Source organism: Halichoerus grypus, chromosome 1 (assembly GCF_964656455.1).
Source record: "Halichoerus grypus chromosome 1, mHalGry1.hap1.1, whole genome shotgun sequence".
NCBI classification, from domain to species: Eukaryota; Metazoa; Chordata; class Mammalia; order Carnivora; family Phocidae; genus Halichoerus; species Halichoerus grypus.
Genome location: NC_135712.1, coordinates 40,059,320 through 40,072,946, shown reverse-complemented (window position 1 = coordinate 40,072,946; position 13,627 = coordinate 40,059,320). Strand labels below are relative to the sequence as shown.

At 36.1% G+C, this 13,627-nt stretch overlaps 1 protein-coding gene and 1 pseudogene across 9 annotated transcripts in view; both read right to left on the bottom strand.

Moving 5' to 3' along the window:
• The window catches only part of HTR1F (5-hydroxytryptamine receptor 1F), a 152,251-nt gene that overhangs the window by 101,261 nt on the left and 37,363 nt on the right, over positions 1 to 13,627 (bottom strand). The window lies entirely within an intron of this gene.
• LOC144380156 (UMP-CMP kinase-like) lies at positions 7,126 to 8,494 on the bottom strand (annotated as a pseudogene).

Sequence of the window (13,627 nt, the reverse complement as noted above, 5' to 3'; positions counted from 1 at the left end):
CTGGAAGTGGAATTCTTCAGTCCAAGCTCGAGGTACTTGATATTTAAGGACTTGATACTTACTGTCAAGTAGAACTATATAAATTTGTACCAATTAACCCCCTTGCCAAAAGTATACCATGAAAGTGCCTCTGTCAAATCATCATTATGACTATTTACAAATTTTTGTTAATTTATAAAAGCCTAAACCTCCCAAAAGCATTTCATTAATCTTTTAATTTATATTTCTTTTGAGGAAAGTTGTACATTTTTCATGATAAATAACCATTTGTATATTTTATTTAATGAATTTTATATTCAGTTTTTTCCCCCCATTTTGGATTTGGATATTTGTGTGTATGTGCTACATACCTTAAAAAAGACTAACACACTTAGGGCTCCTGGGTGGCTCAGTTAGTTAAGTGTCCGACTCTTGATTTTGGCTCAGATCATGATCTCAGGGTGGTTAAATCGAGCCCCACATCCGGCTCTGTGCTCGGTGGGGAGTCTGCTTGAGATTTTCTCTCTCCCTCTCCCTCTGTCCTTCCCCCTTGCTCTCTCTCTCTCAAATAAATTAATTAAAAAAATAATACACTTATCTGGAAAAATGGACATTTCTGAATACAATGACCATGTGATTATTTTACTTTCAATTAAAGCAAATTAACAAGGTAATTAGCCACAAAATGACATTTTACTGTCCGCTAGAAAATTCCTGTAAGACTTCTATAAAATTAAACTCCAGTGTGAAAAACTTGGAATTTCTATTTCAAAAGTTATCAATTATATTATGCAGTTAAGATACAATTACATTCTTATCCATGAAGAATTTGTCTTTAACCAGGAAGATTTTCAATCAAACTTCATGCTCAAGAGGATTCTGTAATATTACAGTATAGTGTCTTCCTTCCGGTCAAACGTTGAAGACAGCATTCAGTCATGACAATGAAGTTGGATTTGTAATTAAAAAAAAAAAACAGAAGAACCATGAGAGACGATGGACTCTGAAAAACAAACTGAGGGTTCTAGAGGGGAGGGGGTTGGGAGGATGGGTTAGCCTGGTGATGGGTATTGAGGAGGGCACGTTCTGCATGGAGCACTGGGTGTTATGCACAAACAATGAATCATGGAACAGTATATCTAAAACTAATGATGTAATGTATGGGGATTAACATAACAATAAAAAAAATTAAAAAAAAAAAAAAAAAAAACAACAAATAGGAATGCTGACTATGTTACTATCTAGCTGGGTGATTCAGAAAAGTCATTTGACCTTTCATGAGCCTATTTTTCTCATTTATTAAATTATAAATTATAAAGTTGGCATTCTCTCTCACTTATCCTGCTTTGTCTTCATCCCACCTTTATGTAACTCACTGTACGTTTATTGATTATATTTACTGTCGGTCTCCTCCCCCACTGGAATGTCAAACCCCACAGGAGTGAGGACTTTGAGTTACTGCTTACCCCTATCACCTAGAAGAGTGCAGGCACACAGTGAGTTCTCCATTAACAACTGTCAAAAGGGGCGCCTGGGTGGCTCAGTCCGTTAAGCATCTGCCTTCAGCTCAGGTCATGATCTCAGGACCCTGGGATCGAGGCTCACATCCGGCTCCTTGCTCAGCGGGGAGCCTGCTGCTCCCCCTGCTTGTGCTCTCTCTCTGACAGATAAATAAAATCTTTAAAAAAAATGTCAAATCTGATGATGAATAAAACCCATGCTCGGAAGGAATTTATAATCCAGTGGATGAGTTTCTGAGGGAAAATGCCAAAATAATCTTTTCAGAGAGGAGAATATATTCCATCTCTAAATAAGAAACTAGGAGTTAAAAATGGGAAATATGTAACATATAAAATGTCCAAATCATTTGACAAATATATTCACTTAAATCAGATAATGAGAACTTGAGGAATGCACGGAAACAGATTTTCTTTTTCTCTTTCTTTTGTAAATAGAACTTATGCCAGGCCTTGCCTTTGTTTGAGAAAGAAAGTCAGATAGTGAAGGGGCAGCAGTAAGTTTATGTGATATCGATAAATGTATTGCGTTTGGTCACAAGATACTTCAAAGGATACAATGTCAACATTAAACAGAACTATGAAGTACACTCAGGAAGAACACAGTTCACATTTAATGTTTTAGGATGAAATATATAAAATATTCAAGAAATAACATCATAAACAGAATCCAGCTAAACATATCAATGAGTTACATATGCAGGTTACCTCAAGAAGTTAAAATAATTTTAAATGGTATTATTGACACCACTAACATAAACCAAAAGGCTTTACAAGTTATCTTCACTTTTGCTTTTATTAATATTTTTATTTCTGAGATTGTTCTTGAGTGAATATAAGTTATCACTACTTGCAGGAAACTTCTGGCATCGTTCCGGATACACAGGTGGAACTGCAATCTCAGGGGCTTCAGTTACACAGGTCCACTCGAATAATGGAGTTGGCCAGCCATGCTTCAGAGCTAGAGTCATGAAAACTTGTCTGAACTTGGAGACCGTGAGCATGACACCCAGGTTCACTAAGACCCAACCAACCACAGTATCTGTACTCATGTCCTTTCAATCCTGTAGTGAATGTGTGCCTGTTGTTGCATGGTTCTTAGAGGGATATTTCAGCTTTTAAAAATTACTTGACTATGGTCTCTGGTGGAGGGAAATACATTTCTTCCTTAGGCAGACATCCCGATACACTACAGATTAAGTGCTGTAAGTTTGTTTCATAAGGAGTAAGTCTTCAAAGTTTTCTGATTTGTAATCTGTAGAGATTTCTAGCTTCTGGTTCTTCCTCCAGAAAAGATGTGGGTACTGTTTGGTATAAAAATTTTAGAGCCATCTCATATGCAGTAATATTTCATTACGATTTCTCTGAGTATAGAGGCTGCCATTATTTTAAGAATTTGTTTTCCAGGAAACTATTTTACTGATACAAAATCCTAGATATTTGAAATTCTGTTGCAGCTCAAATGATGTTTTATAACTCATTTCAATGTATTGGGTCTCTTCATGAAAGTTATTGTTTTGAGTTGTTGAGTTGTTAATATTAAAATATTCTTCGACTTCCAGAAGAGTGAGTATACAATGTAATCTTAGTGGTAACGAAGAGATACTTTTATAATCTCATCAACTTTTAATTTTAAAAGGAGAAAAAAAAAAGTGACCAGGAGTGAGGTATGAGCTGCAGTTCTCGGGAAATCTTCAAAACATGAAATTTATTTCACTTTAGTTTTTTACGTTATTGAGTTTCATAGAAGTCTAGAATTCCAAATAATATAGAAAAAAAATGCATTTTCTTTAAATTAGTGGTTCTACTCACCTGAGTGCTCAACTCCCCTTGTATTCTCATGTATTTGCTATAACAATTAATGGGATAATGGATTAATATTTTAGTTCATCTCTGCCTTTCAAAAAGTGCAATTATAAGTAAAGAAGAGTTTTCATTGCCAGGTATAATCAAAAGGATTGATTAATGATGGAGAATCCAGGGACTAAGGCAAACCTAGAGAAGTATTCTATTTTTTATTTAATTTATTTATTTTTGGAAGGAAGCTTTCAGACCCACTCAGATTCTAGCATGCGGTAGGTCACCCATTCTACTTTAGACACAGGTTAGGTCCTTTCTAGAATTTCCCATTGAAGAGACTCTTGGATTTTAAAAATGTGGAGTTGTCCCAATTCTGTTTCCTTTTTTTTTTTTAAGATTTTATTTATTTATTTGAGAGAGAGAGACAGATATAGGGAGAAGAGAGCATGACTGGGGAGGAGAGGGAGAAGCAGGCTCCCGCTGAGCAGGGGGCCCGATGTGGGGCTCTATCCCAGGACCCTGGGATCATGACCTGAGCCAAAGGCAGACGCTTAACTGACTCAGCCACCCAGGGGCCCCTGTTTTCTTATATATTTTTTCCATAATGTGTGTGTATAGTTTAATTTGTTTTCATTTCAGTCCATTATTGAGTAATATTGCAGCAATTTAAATCTAAAACGCTTCAATTACAAAGTACCAACAGGCAATCACAGCAATAAAAAGGAATAACTGATTGACATACAGTAATTTGAATGGATCTCAAGACATTATGTTGAGTGAATAAAGCCAATCTTAAAATTTCACATACTACATGAGTCCATTTATATAACCTTTTCAAAATGACAAAATTACAGAGATGGAAAACATACTAGCAGTAATCAGGAGCTAGGAGTTGTGGGAGAGTGTGGGGGTAGTATAAGGGGGTTAACTCTGTGGCGTTGGAACAGTTCTGTATTCTGTTTGTGGTGGTGGTTACACAAATCTACACATTTGATAAAATGGCACAGAAATATGTAAGTGAATTTTACCAAAACTAGTTTCCTGATGTTGATAATGTATTTCAGTTATATAAAATATAACTACCAAGTTTACAGGGTGAGAGGTACCTGGGACCCCCTTTGTTCTATTTGGCAACTTCTTGTGACTCTATTAATTATTCCAAAATAAATTTTTAAGGACCATGGTTATTAGCAAATAATCACGGTCTTTTAATCACTTGAAACTTTTACCCATGAATTTCATTTTTAAGATAGGTTTTATAATATCCTGTCATATATTAGAGATACCAAATAAACCCAAATTTGAAGTCTTGAAGTCTTTCATATAATAAAAAAATGTCTTTTGTGTTCAGTTACCTCCCCTGCATATTATATTTTAGTAACAAATTAAAACTTTCAAAATGTAAAGGCAAGAATCAGAACTCAAGAAAACTGATTCTAATAAATGTACCAGCCAAAATCATGTAGGAAGTCTCAGAGTGAGAAGGGAGAAAAGATTATAGTAGTTTTATGGGTTTTTACTGGGTTTTTATGCATGGACTTCTAAAAATTCCTTGGTATCAATAAAAAGGGCTATGGTAATTTATCTTCTGTATTAAATTCCCTATATGGATCGAGAATTTAAAATGATGAATGTGACATTACACTTTCTACAGAGTAATATAACAGAAACCCAGTATGGGGTTGGGACCAGCAGAACTGTGTTCAACTTCTGGCTGTTTGATTTGCTAGCTTGGTGATTTCATTGGTTATAATAAAGGGATAGGGAAAAAGTCACTTTGAAGTGGATTGAGTGGTAAATGGAAAAAAAAGAATGGAGTCAGAGGGATAGTTAAATCCTTGTTTATGGCGGGGGGGGGGGGAGGTGAAAAGGATTCAAAAATAGGTGAGTAGTCAAGCTAAAGAGCCAAACATCAGTCTACAGCCATACCACTTTGAACACACCCAATCTTGTCTAAAGAGCCAAACATCTAATGAGTATGAAGATCAGAGCATCTGATGCTCTGAGGCAATGCTTGGCCACGGCAATTGTGATAAAAGCAGTTTGAGTTTACTGGGAATAATAGTTGAGGAATAAATAAAAGATGAAAAAGTGAATAATATCACATGAAATCAGTCTCAGGATTACAGATGCCAAGGAAAGGAGAGAGATGGGCAATAGTTAGAAACAAATACATCGTGGACACAGAGTGAGGGAAATCATATGCATAGAAGAGAAAGGATCATGGAGAAAGATTGAAGATAGAGAGACCTGGGGGATAGAGAACTAGATAGAGAGACACTTCAGGTCTCTGAAGTGGCAGGAGGGTATGGAATACAGAAGAAAGGGAAAATATTTATCCTGGCTCTTAAAGGGTCCTTCTTCCACTGAGAGGAGATAGAAGAATTATAGGTTGGTGTTTTGATTAGTAGTGGCTTCCTCCATCCCCAGCTAACTCAGCCCTTAACATCTCTCCTCCCTAATGGGTCAGTTCCTATTAGGAATTATTATATGATTATATGGCCCACTTTTTGAGTGGGCCTTCTTGGAGGCTTCAATCTGGTTTCTTTCCAGAGATCTCAAAATAAATACCTTTGCTTTCTGAAAAAAATTGTTCAACAATCACAGTTATTATTTCCAGATAGTATTCCCACAGATAAAATAAATTCTAGAAAAATATCAAGTAAATAGAAATATGGCACACCGGTTTTTGATAAAAGATAAAAAGATTCTTCAGCCATAACATGGTAATAACAACATTTTATCTGCCTTAACTGAAGGGAGGAGGTGAACACATTCAATGTAACTTAATCCAGGGAAATAGGTTAAGTACCATTTATTTAAAAAATATGTTCTATTTACAAAAGAGAGTACAAGGCAAGAATTTAGAAAACTGTTAGCCAATATATAATATGCTTTCAACATTATCTAATAATAAATTATCAAGATGCATTTGGAGTCTTTAAGATTCATCTATTTCTTTTTTTAACACTTATAAGATATATTTATTATTTTTCTGGTCAGAGTGCAATGATTTTTAAATATCCTTAAACAAGTCACTGAAAAAAAGTATTCAAGAAACACAGATGGGGGGCGCCTGGGTGGCTCAGTCGTTAAGCGTCTGCCTTCGGCTCAGGTCATGATCCCAGGGTCCTGGGATAGAGTCTCATATCGGGCTCCCTGCTCCGCGGGAAGCCTGCTTCTCCCTCTCCTACTCTCCCTGCTTGTGTTCCTGCTCTCACTATGTCTCTCTCTGTCACATAAATAAATAAAATCTTTAAAAAAAAAAAAAAAGAAAGAAACACAGATGGGAAATTTAACCATTAGATTTCTTTATTTCATACAAACCCCACATTTAGTCTAGAAAAAACAAACAAAAAAACTCTAAATGAAGTACTATTAAAACGCTAAACAAATCATTTTACCATAAACCCAGTACATGCATTACAAGATTCCACTGCTAGGAATTTTGTTAAGATCAGTTTAAGCATTAGTAACACTACGTAATAGAGTACAGGAACACAGGTCATTGGATGTGATCCTTGCCTCCTATCCTCAGATTTATGTCAGAATAAAGCTGACAATTTTTCCAGGCTCTGAACCCCCAATGACCACGTCCCAATCCCTGGAAACAATGAAGATGTCCTGTCACATCACACAACTTTGTATAAGTTGTAATAAAACAAAGCCCAGGTTTTCTTACCTTTCTATAGGAAATGGTCAGTTATTTGATAAATATTAAAACATGTTTTTTTTAAAGATTTATTTATTTATTTATTTGAGAGAAAGAGAGAGGCACAAGCAGGGGGAGGGGAAGAGGGAGAGGGAGAAGCAGACTCCCCCCTGAGCAGGGAGTTGTATGTGGGACTCAGTGCGGGGCTTGATCCCAGGACCCTGAGATCACGACGTGAGCTGAAGGCAGCCACGTAACCAACTCAGTTGGTTAATATTGGGGTCCCAGGAGCCCCAATATTAAAACACTTCTAGGAATTTACTTTATGAGTTTGTTTACCAAATACATTTTTTAAGAACTGACTACACAAAAGGTTCCTTGGTATTTGGCCCACAAACTCACTTAACAGGTTGGAAACTTAAAACCTGCAAGAAAATGAGGAAGTGGGGAATCTCTGATCCTAACGTGCTGTAATTACTAAAGGGATGTACACACATACTAAAAAGCTTTGCTCACAGAAGGCACAAATTATAAAAGGATATGCTTTTCGAGTAAAAACAAAGATGTAGCTGATATCTTTGTTTTGTGGGTACCATAGGTAAGATGAAGTTAGACCCGAATTCACTGTCTACTCCTGTGACCAAAAAAAATTAAAGATAAAAATTTTAATTTGTCTTACTATATACTTGCCAGCCATTAACTGAGGTGTAATTATGAAAGGTTAAGATTGCCTTAAGAAGGGGTTGTAATAGCAGCTATCAAAGCAATATTCAAACATGATTTCAAGGATGCTTTCAGGTTTAGAGTTTACTTTCTTTGTAAAAATTCATCACAACTTCATCAAAAACTTCAATGACAGATTCAGAGGCATCTATTTTCTTGACTTTCCCCATTTCTTCATATAAGCCAGTAACTGGCTATATTGACTAAAGATACGTTTGAATTCTCTTTTCCAAGCCCTTTCTGTTGTCATCACTCTTACTTTACTCTTTCCCCTCTTAAGATATAGTTCAATACAGATCTCATTATTACAGTCAAAAAACAGAATGAAAGACAAATCTGCCTTTCCATCCATGGTCTTGTTCCAACCTTGAAGGTTGTCTTGATTTCTTGGAAACCCATCAATCAAGAATTCATTCTTCTGAGCATTGGCAGCAATTGTCTGATCCATTTCCCTCTTTAAAAAAATTTTTTTTTAAAGATTTTATATATTTGTTTGAGAAAGACAGCATGAGCAAGAGAGCACAAGCAGGGGGAGCAGCAGAGGGACAGGGAGAAGCAGGCTCCCCACTGAGCAGGGAGCCTGATGTGGGGCTCAATCCCAGGACCCGGGGATCATGCCCTGAGCCAAAGGCAGCTGCTTAACCAACTGCCCCACCCACGTACCCCTGTTCCATTTCCCTCTTTAACAAACTGATGGTTATCTCAACTGGCACGATCTTTATACATCTTTAATGTATTTTTCAATGAGTTCATCATACTGTGAGTCTGGGTTGCTCCTTTCATCATGAAGAAATTCTCCTGCAGACAGGTGTGTGTAGCCATATTTTAGATCACAGGTTTACTATAAAGAGAATGTAACTCAGGAACATCCAGCTAGATGCGTAGCATGAGGGTACAGGGCTTCCATGCCCTCTCCAGGCAAGTGTCTTTCCTTGAATCTCTCATCTATTTCTATTATTAAATTATGGAGGATGTTTCCTGTTTTTCCCTATGTAGAATTCATTATCCTCACTCCCAGGAAGAACATCTGATTTTCCTTAGGAAACTATTCCTCTTTACTCTTTTCTCCTGTGATTCAGGCAAGGCTAGGTGTGTACTCTTAGCTTCTAGACTGTGAACATGCCTCACAGTGGCTAATCAAAAAATTGCAATGATGGCCAATCTCAGGACTTTGGCTGAAGCTTCTGGAAAAGAGCTTTTCTATTCTGTTAGTATTGCTAGGCTAGCAAACGATAAACCTGGAGTTGCTATGACTATTTCTATAAAGATAATGAAGGCTTGTTAATGAAGCTACCAGAGGAAAGCAGAGTTGAGAATATGGAGAAAAACTGAGCCTTTATTGTGTGTGACCTTGAATTTATGGCCTGTTCAGTTACGTCGATCAAATTCTTTTTTTTTTTTAAAGATTTTACTTATTTATTTGAGAGACAGCAAGTGAGAGAGCACAAGCAGGGGGAGCAGCAGAGGGAGAGGGTGAAGCAGGCTCCCTGCTGAGCAGGGAGCCCAACGTGGGGCTCAATTCCAGGACCTCGAGGTCATGACCCGAGCTGAAGGCAGATGCTTAACTGACTGAGCAGCCCAGGGCGCCCCAGTCAAATTCTTTTTTATTAACAAATTCTTTTGTTAATAAAAGTTTAATTGGATTGCTGATATTGCAACTAAAAAAAAGTGCTAAGATCAAAAATACAAGAAATAGTGTTGATGAGGATGTGGAGAAAAAGAAACTCTCATACATTGTTGGTGGGAATGCAAATTGTTATAGCCATTGTGGAAAACAGTATGGATGCTCCTCAAAAAATTAACCAAATAATTACCATAAGATCTAGTAACTCCAATACCGGGTAATTACCCAAAGAAAACAAAAACACTAATTTGAAACGGTATATTCATCCCTATGTTTACTGTAGCATAATTTACAACAGCTAAGATATGGAAGCAACGCAGGTATCCATCGTTAGACAAATAAAGAAGTGGGTTATGTGTATACACACACACACACACACACACACACATATATATATATATACACACACACACACACACACACACACACACACACACACACACACACTGGAATATTACTCAGTCATAAAAAAGAATAAAACCTTGCCATTTGAGACAACATGCATTGAACTAGAGAGCATAATGCTAAGTGAAATAAGTCAATTAGAGAAAGACAAATACCATATGATTTCACCTATATGTGAAATTTAAGAAAAAAAATCCAAACTAACAAAAAAGAAAAAAAAAAAGAGACACCAAAAAACCCAGACTCTTAAATACAGAGAACAAACCCGTGGTTACCAGAGGGGAGGTGGGTGGGGGATGGGTGAAATAGATAAAGGGGTTTAAGAGTACAAATCTCTTGATGAGGAATGTATAGAATTGTTGAATCATTATATTTACACTAAAACTAATATAACACTCTATGTTAATTATACTTGAAGTAAAAAAAATAGCATAAAAAGTAAAAAAAAGGTGCTATCTAATGCATTGATATTAATTGTATGAAATGCTTTCCCTATATTCTACAAAGTATTATTTTGTTGTAATGATACTATATTAATAATTCAAAGTTAAACATCACCACCATTAATTTATAATTATACAACTAAGGATAGGAATGAGTAGATACTGGAGTGCAAAACGATCGTGGATTACTTGTATACAGTACTGTCAGCTTCTCAGAGATGGGGGCATTACAAATATAATTTGGAGTTATAATTGGATGGCTATATTCACATACCAATAAATATCAGTCCTTAATAAGTTAAGAACTTATTATATTTAAAGTATTAAGGAATTCTGAAAAAAAAATAAAGCATTAAGGAATTCTGTAGCTTCATCTTTATTTGACACTTACTGAATATTTCCATTATCCAAAACAAATGACTCGTTTTTATGGAGGAAAAAAAAAACACTCGTGGATACCAAAATTTTTTTCCGAATAAAAGTTGTGTGACTTAATATGAAAAACAAACAAAATCTTCTGAGAAATTATTATTTACTAGGACACATTGTTGTGTGACTCAGCACAAAAACCCAAAAACTAAAAGAGGAAATGGCCTTCTCATATTAAAAACAATCATCTCAATGGGAGAGGCAATCTTTTTGCTGATGCTGCTTTTATGAGTGCATTGAGTTCACAATCTGAGTTCTCTGTGGTAACAGTAGAATTACTGCTTTCTTCCTAAAGCTGTGAGTTGGTGGCACAGAGCCACAAAAAGACTTCCAAAAGAAGCTAAGCACTAGCATGGAGTCCATCTGACCCGAGGGGCAGTATATCCCCTGGCAGACAAGAAAATATATGTTGACTGCTCTGTTGATAGTGAGCGGAATGCAAGATATTTCCTTTTCTGCTGGGTAGAATCCTGGAGAATAATCAGGACAAGCAATGAAGGTGTTCATTTAGGATTAGCCCTTGTGACCCTAAAACTATCAAGTGAGGATTCTTTGCACTGGCAGATTGCAACTAATGCAAAGGTCTGAAAGTGCCCTGAGGAACGTTTCTCATTAGTTTTAGAAGGTGTGTACCCACAGGGTACAGACTAGTTAACAAATGCTCTGGGAAAGACTTATTCACAAGGAATCAAAATGGATCCAACTAATGGTCCAATTTACTTCTAATTTGGACATCTCTCTAGGAGAATGTAAGATCCAGGCATAGATGAAATTCATGGTAGGAAGGAATTTGGTTTCAACTTAAGAACTGGGAAATGACATTTAGTCTTGTATGATAGGAATACTACTTCTTGAATCAGTCCTGGAAGGAAGTACAGAAAATTGAAAAATAAATAGCTGAGAACATTGCTAATTGCTTTATATGTGTGGTCTATAGACTTTCTAACTTTTTGAGGTAGATACCAAATATTGCATTACTGTATAAATTGGGCACAGATAGATTCTTTAACTTGGGAAAGCATCATATCTGGTTTTGTGATAGAGTAACAGTGTATTGTGTGTGCGTGTGCACATGTATGTACATATATACACGTAAGTCTTATGCATAACTTGTATGTGTGTGTATGTATACATCAGTCTACACACACACACACCCACACCTTACAGTTCCAATTTAGAAATTCAAGCACATATTACATGTAGTTTACCGATTAGAGGACTCCCCCTTTGGGTTTTATATCCAAATACACTATCTCTGTCCCAGAAATACAACCGCTGAATTATGAACATGATTATCAGCTAATTTGCAGCAGTTAGGGTATTAATCTTACTAAGCAGTTTCTTGCCATGCATAAAACAAAATGTTCTCCTGAGTTAAGTACCCAATCTATATATATTTTGCAGATGGAACAAAATAACTTTTTCTTTTCTTTTTTTAACTTTCCTTTAAAGTTAATCAGAATTTAGCATGTGAACTCTGATTCCTAAGTTACTTATTTAAAATGTAAGTAGATGCTTTTTTCAGAGTAAAAAGTTAAGAATCTGTGTATATGTCCAAGTTGTATAAAAATATACGGAGGATTTTTTTTAAAAACGTGCTTTGTAGAGTGCAAGGGTTATCTGCTTTGCTTATTGAAATACTATCTCCTCGTTTCCAGCTCAGAGGTTCTGATCCAGTAGGTCAGGAACAAGGCCAAGAAATATACATTTTTTTAAAAACAGGTAGATTAGGTTGTTTTGATATAGTAGGCTCGGGGCAACATATGGGAAAAGGCTTTAAGAGGCAAACAGTTAAGGCTTTTATTTTTATTTTTCCTAGTTCCAGTTTAGGAACATTCTAGGCACTTAAAAGAGACAGAAGCCTGTTTGCTCTATATGCTTTTACTTAAAACGACTCTCAAGGAAGCAGAGGCTACCAGTGGAAACAATGGCAATTTTCTAAGCAGTTTACAGTCAGGATGAAGAACAGTGCAGACAAAGACAAACTGAGTGTTACCCTTTGCAACTTCAGTCTAAACAAGATGCCAAAATCTCTCATACATGGCCTTTTCTTAACAGCTAAAGAAAAGGTGTTGTTGATTCAGACTCTCACACCCTAAAGAAAACCTTCAGGTAAAAAAATGGTGATTTCAAAACACTTAAACCTTGTTATACAAGTCTGAAATTTGCCAATTTGAAGACAAAAACAAACAAAACCTTGCAAATATTTTCTCTATTCATCCACCATCCAAAGGCTTTTTATTCCTGAGATTTTGATACAAGTTTCAAATATCTCAAATACAACTTTCAAACATCATTATTTTGCTATAATATGAATTCTTGATAACGTCAAATGTGAAACCCTGGGGCGATCTGAAAAAGCTTTAGCTTGACTTGGTGAAAGAGACAAAGGTTTTTGCCTCTATTATGACTTCAGTTGCAGAGAATGCACTATGATGATCCTTTCTTACAAGAAAGAGTATTTCTGCGCATGTATGTACCTGTGCACGTGTATACATATGTATCATACATATTATACATTATATATATTATTAATTGTATCTGTCATCACATTCATTTAATGAAGCAAGTACTTTTATAAATTCACTTTGCCTTTAACAATGCTTTTCAGACTCACGTGAGACATGGCTTTTAGCTTGTTTATTCAGTGTGAGTTTTCTTCTAGCCTCTAGACGGGTGTCACAGTGTAGTGGTTAAGAGCACAGGCTTGTGGAATTAGAGTCTGCAATCCCTACTGACTGTGTGACCTTCGGCAAGTCACTTAACCTCCCTAGTTCTCAGTTTCCTTACAGGGGTGATGGTAGTACCTGTCATACGATTAGTAATATTAATGGTGCTTGGGGATGATTTTAGTATTTATTTACTTCATGGGGTGGTGAAGAGTACAATAATCCATAGTGTAAGTATAATTTTCAAAAAGTTAACATGACTCATTTACAAATATAAGTTAAATATGGGTCAAAGATTTTATTCAACCCACTAATTAATGGATAAACCAATCAGATGGCAAGGCTGACTCACAGCATTTTGAGGATCTGGGCATTTATAGGCATTT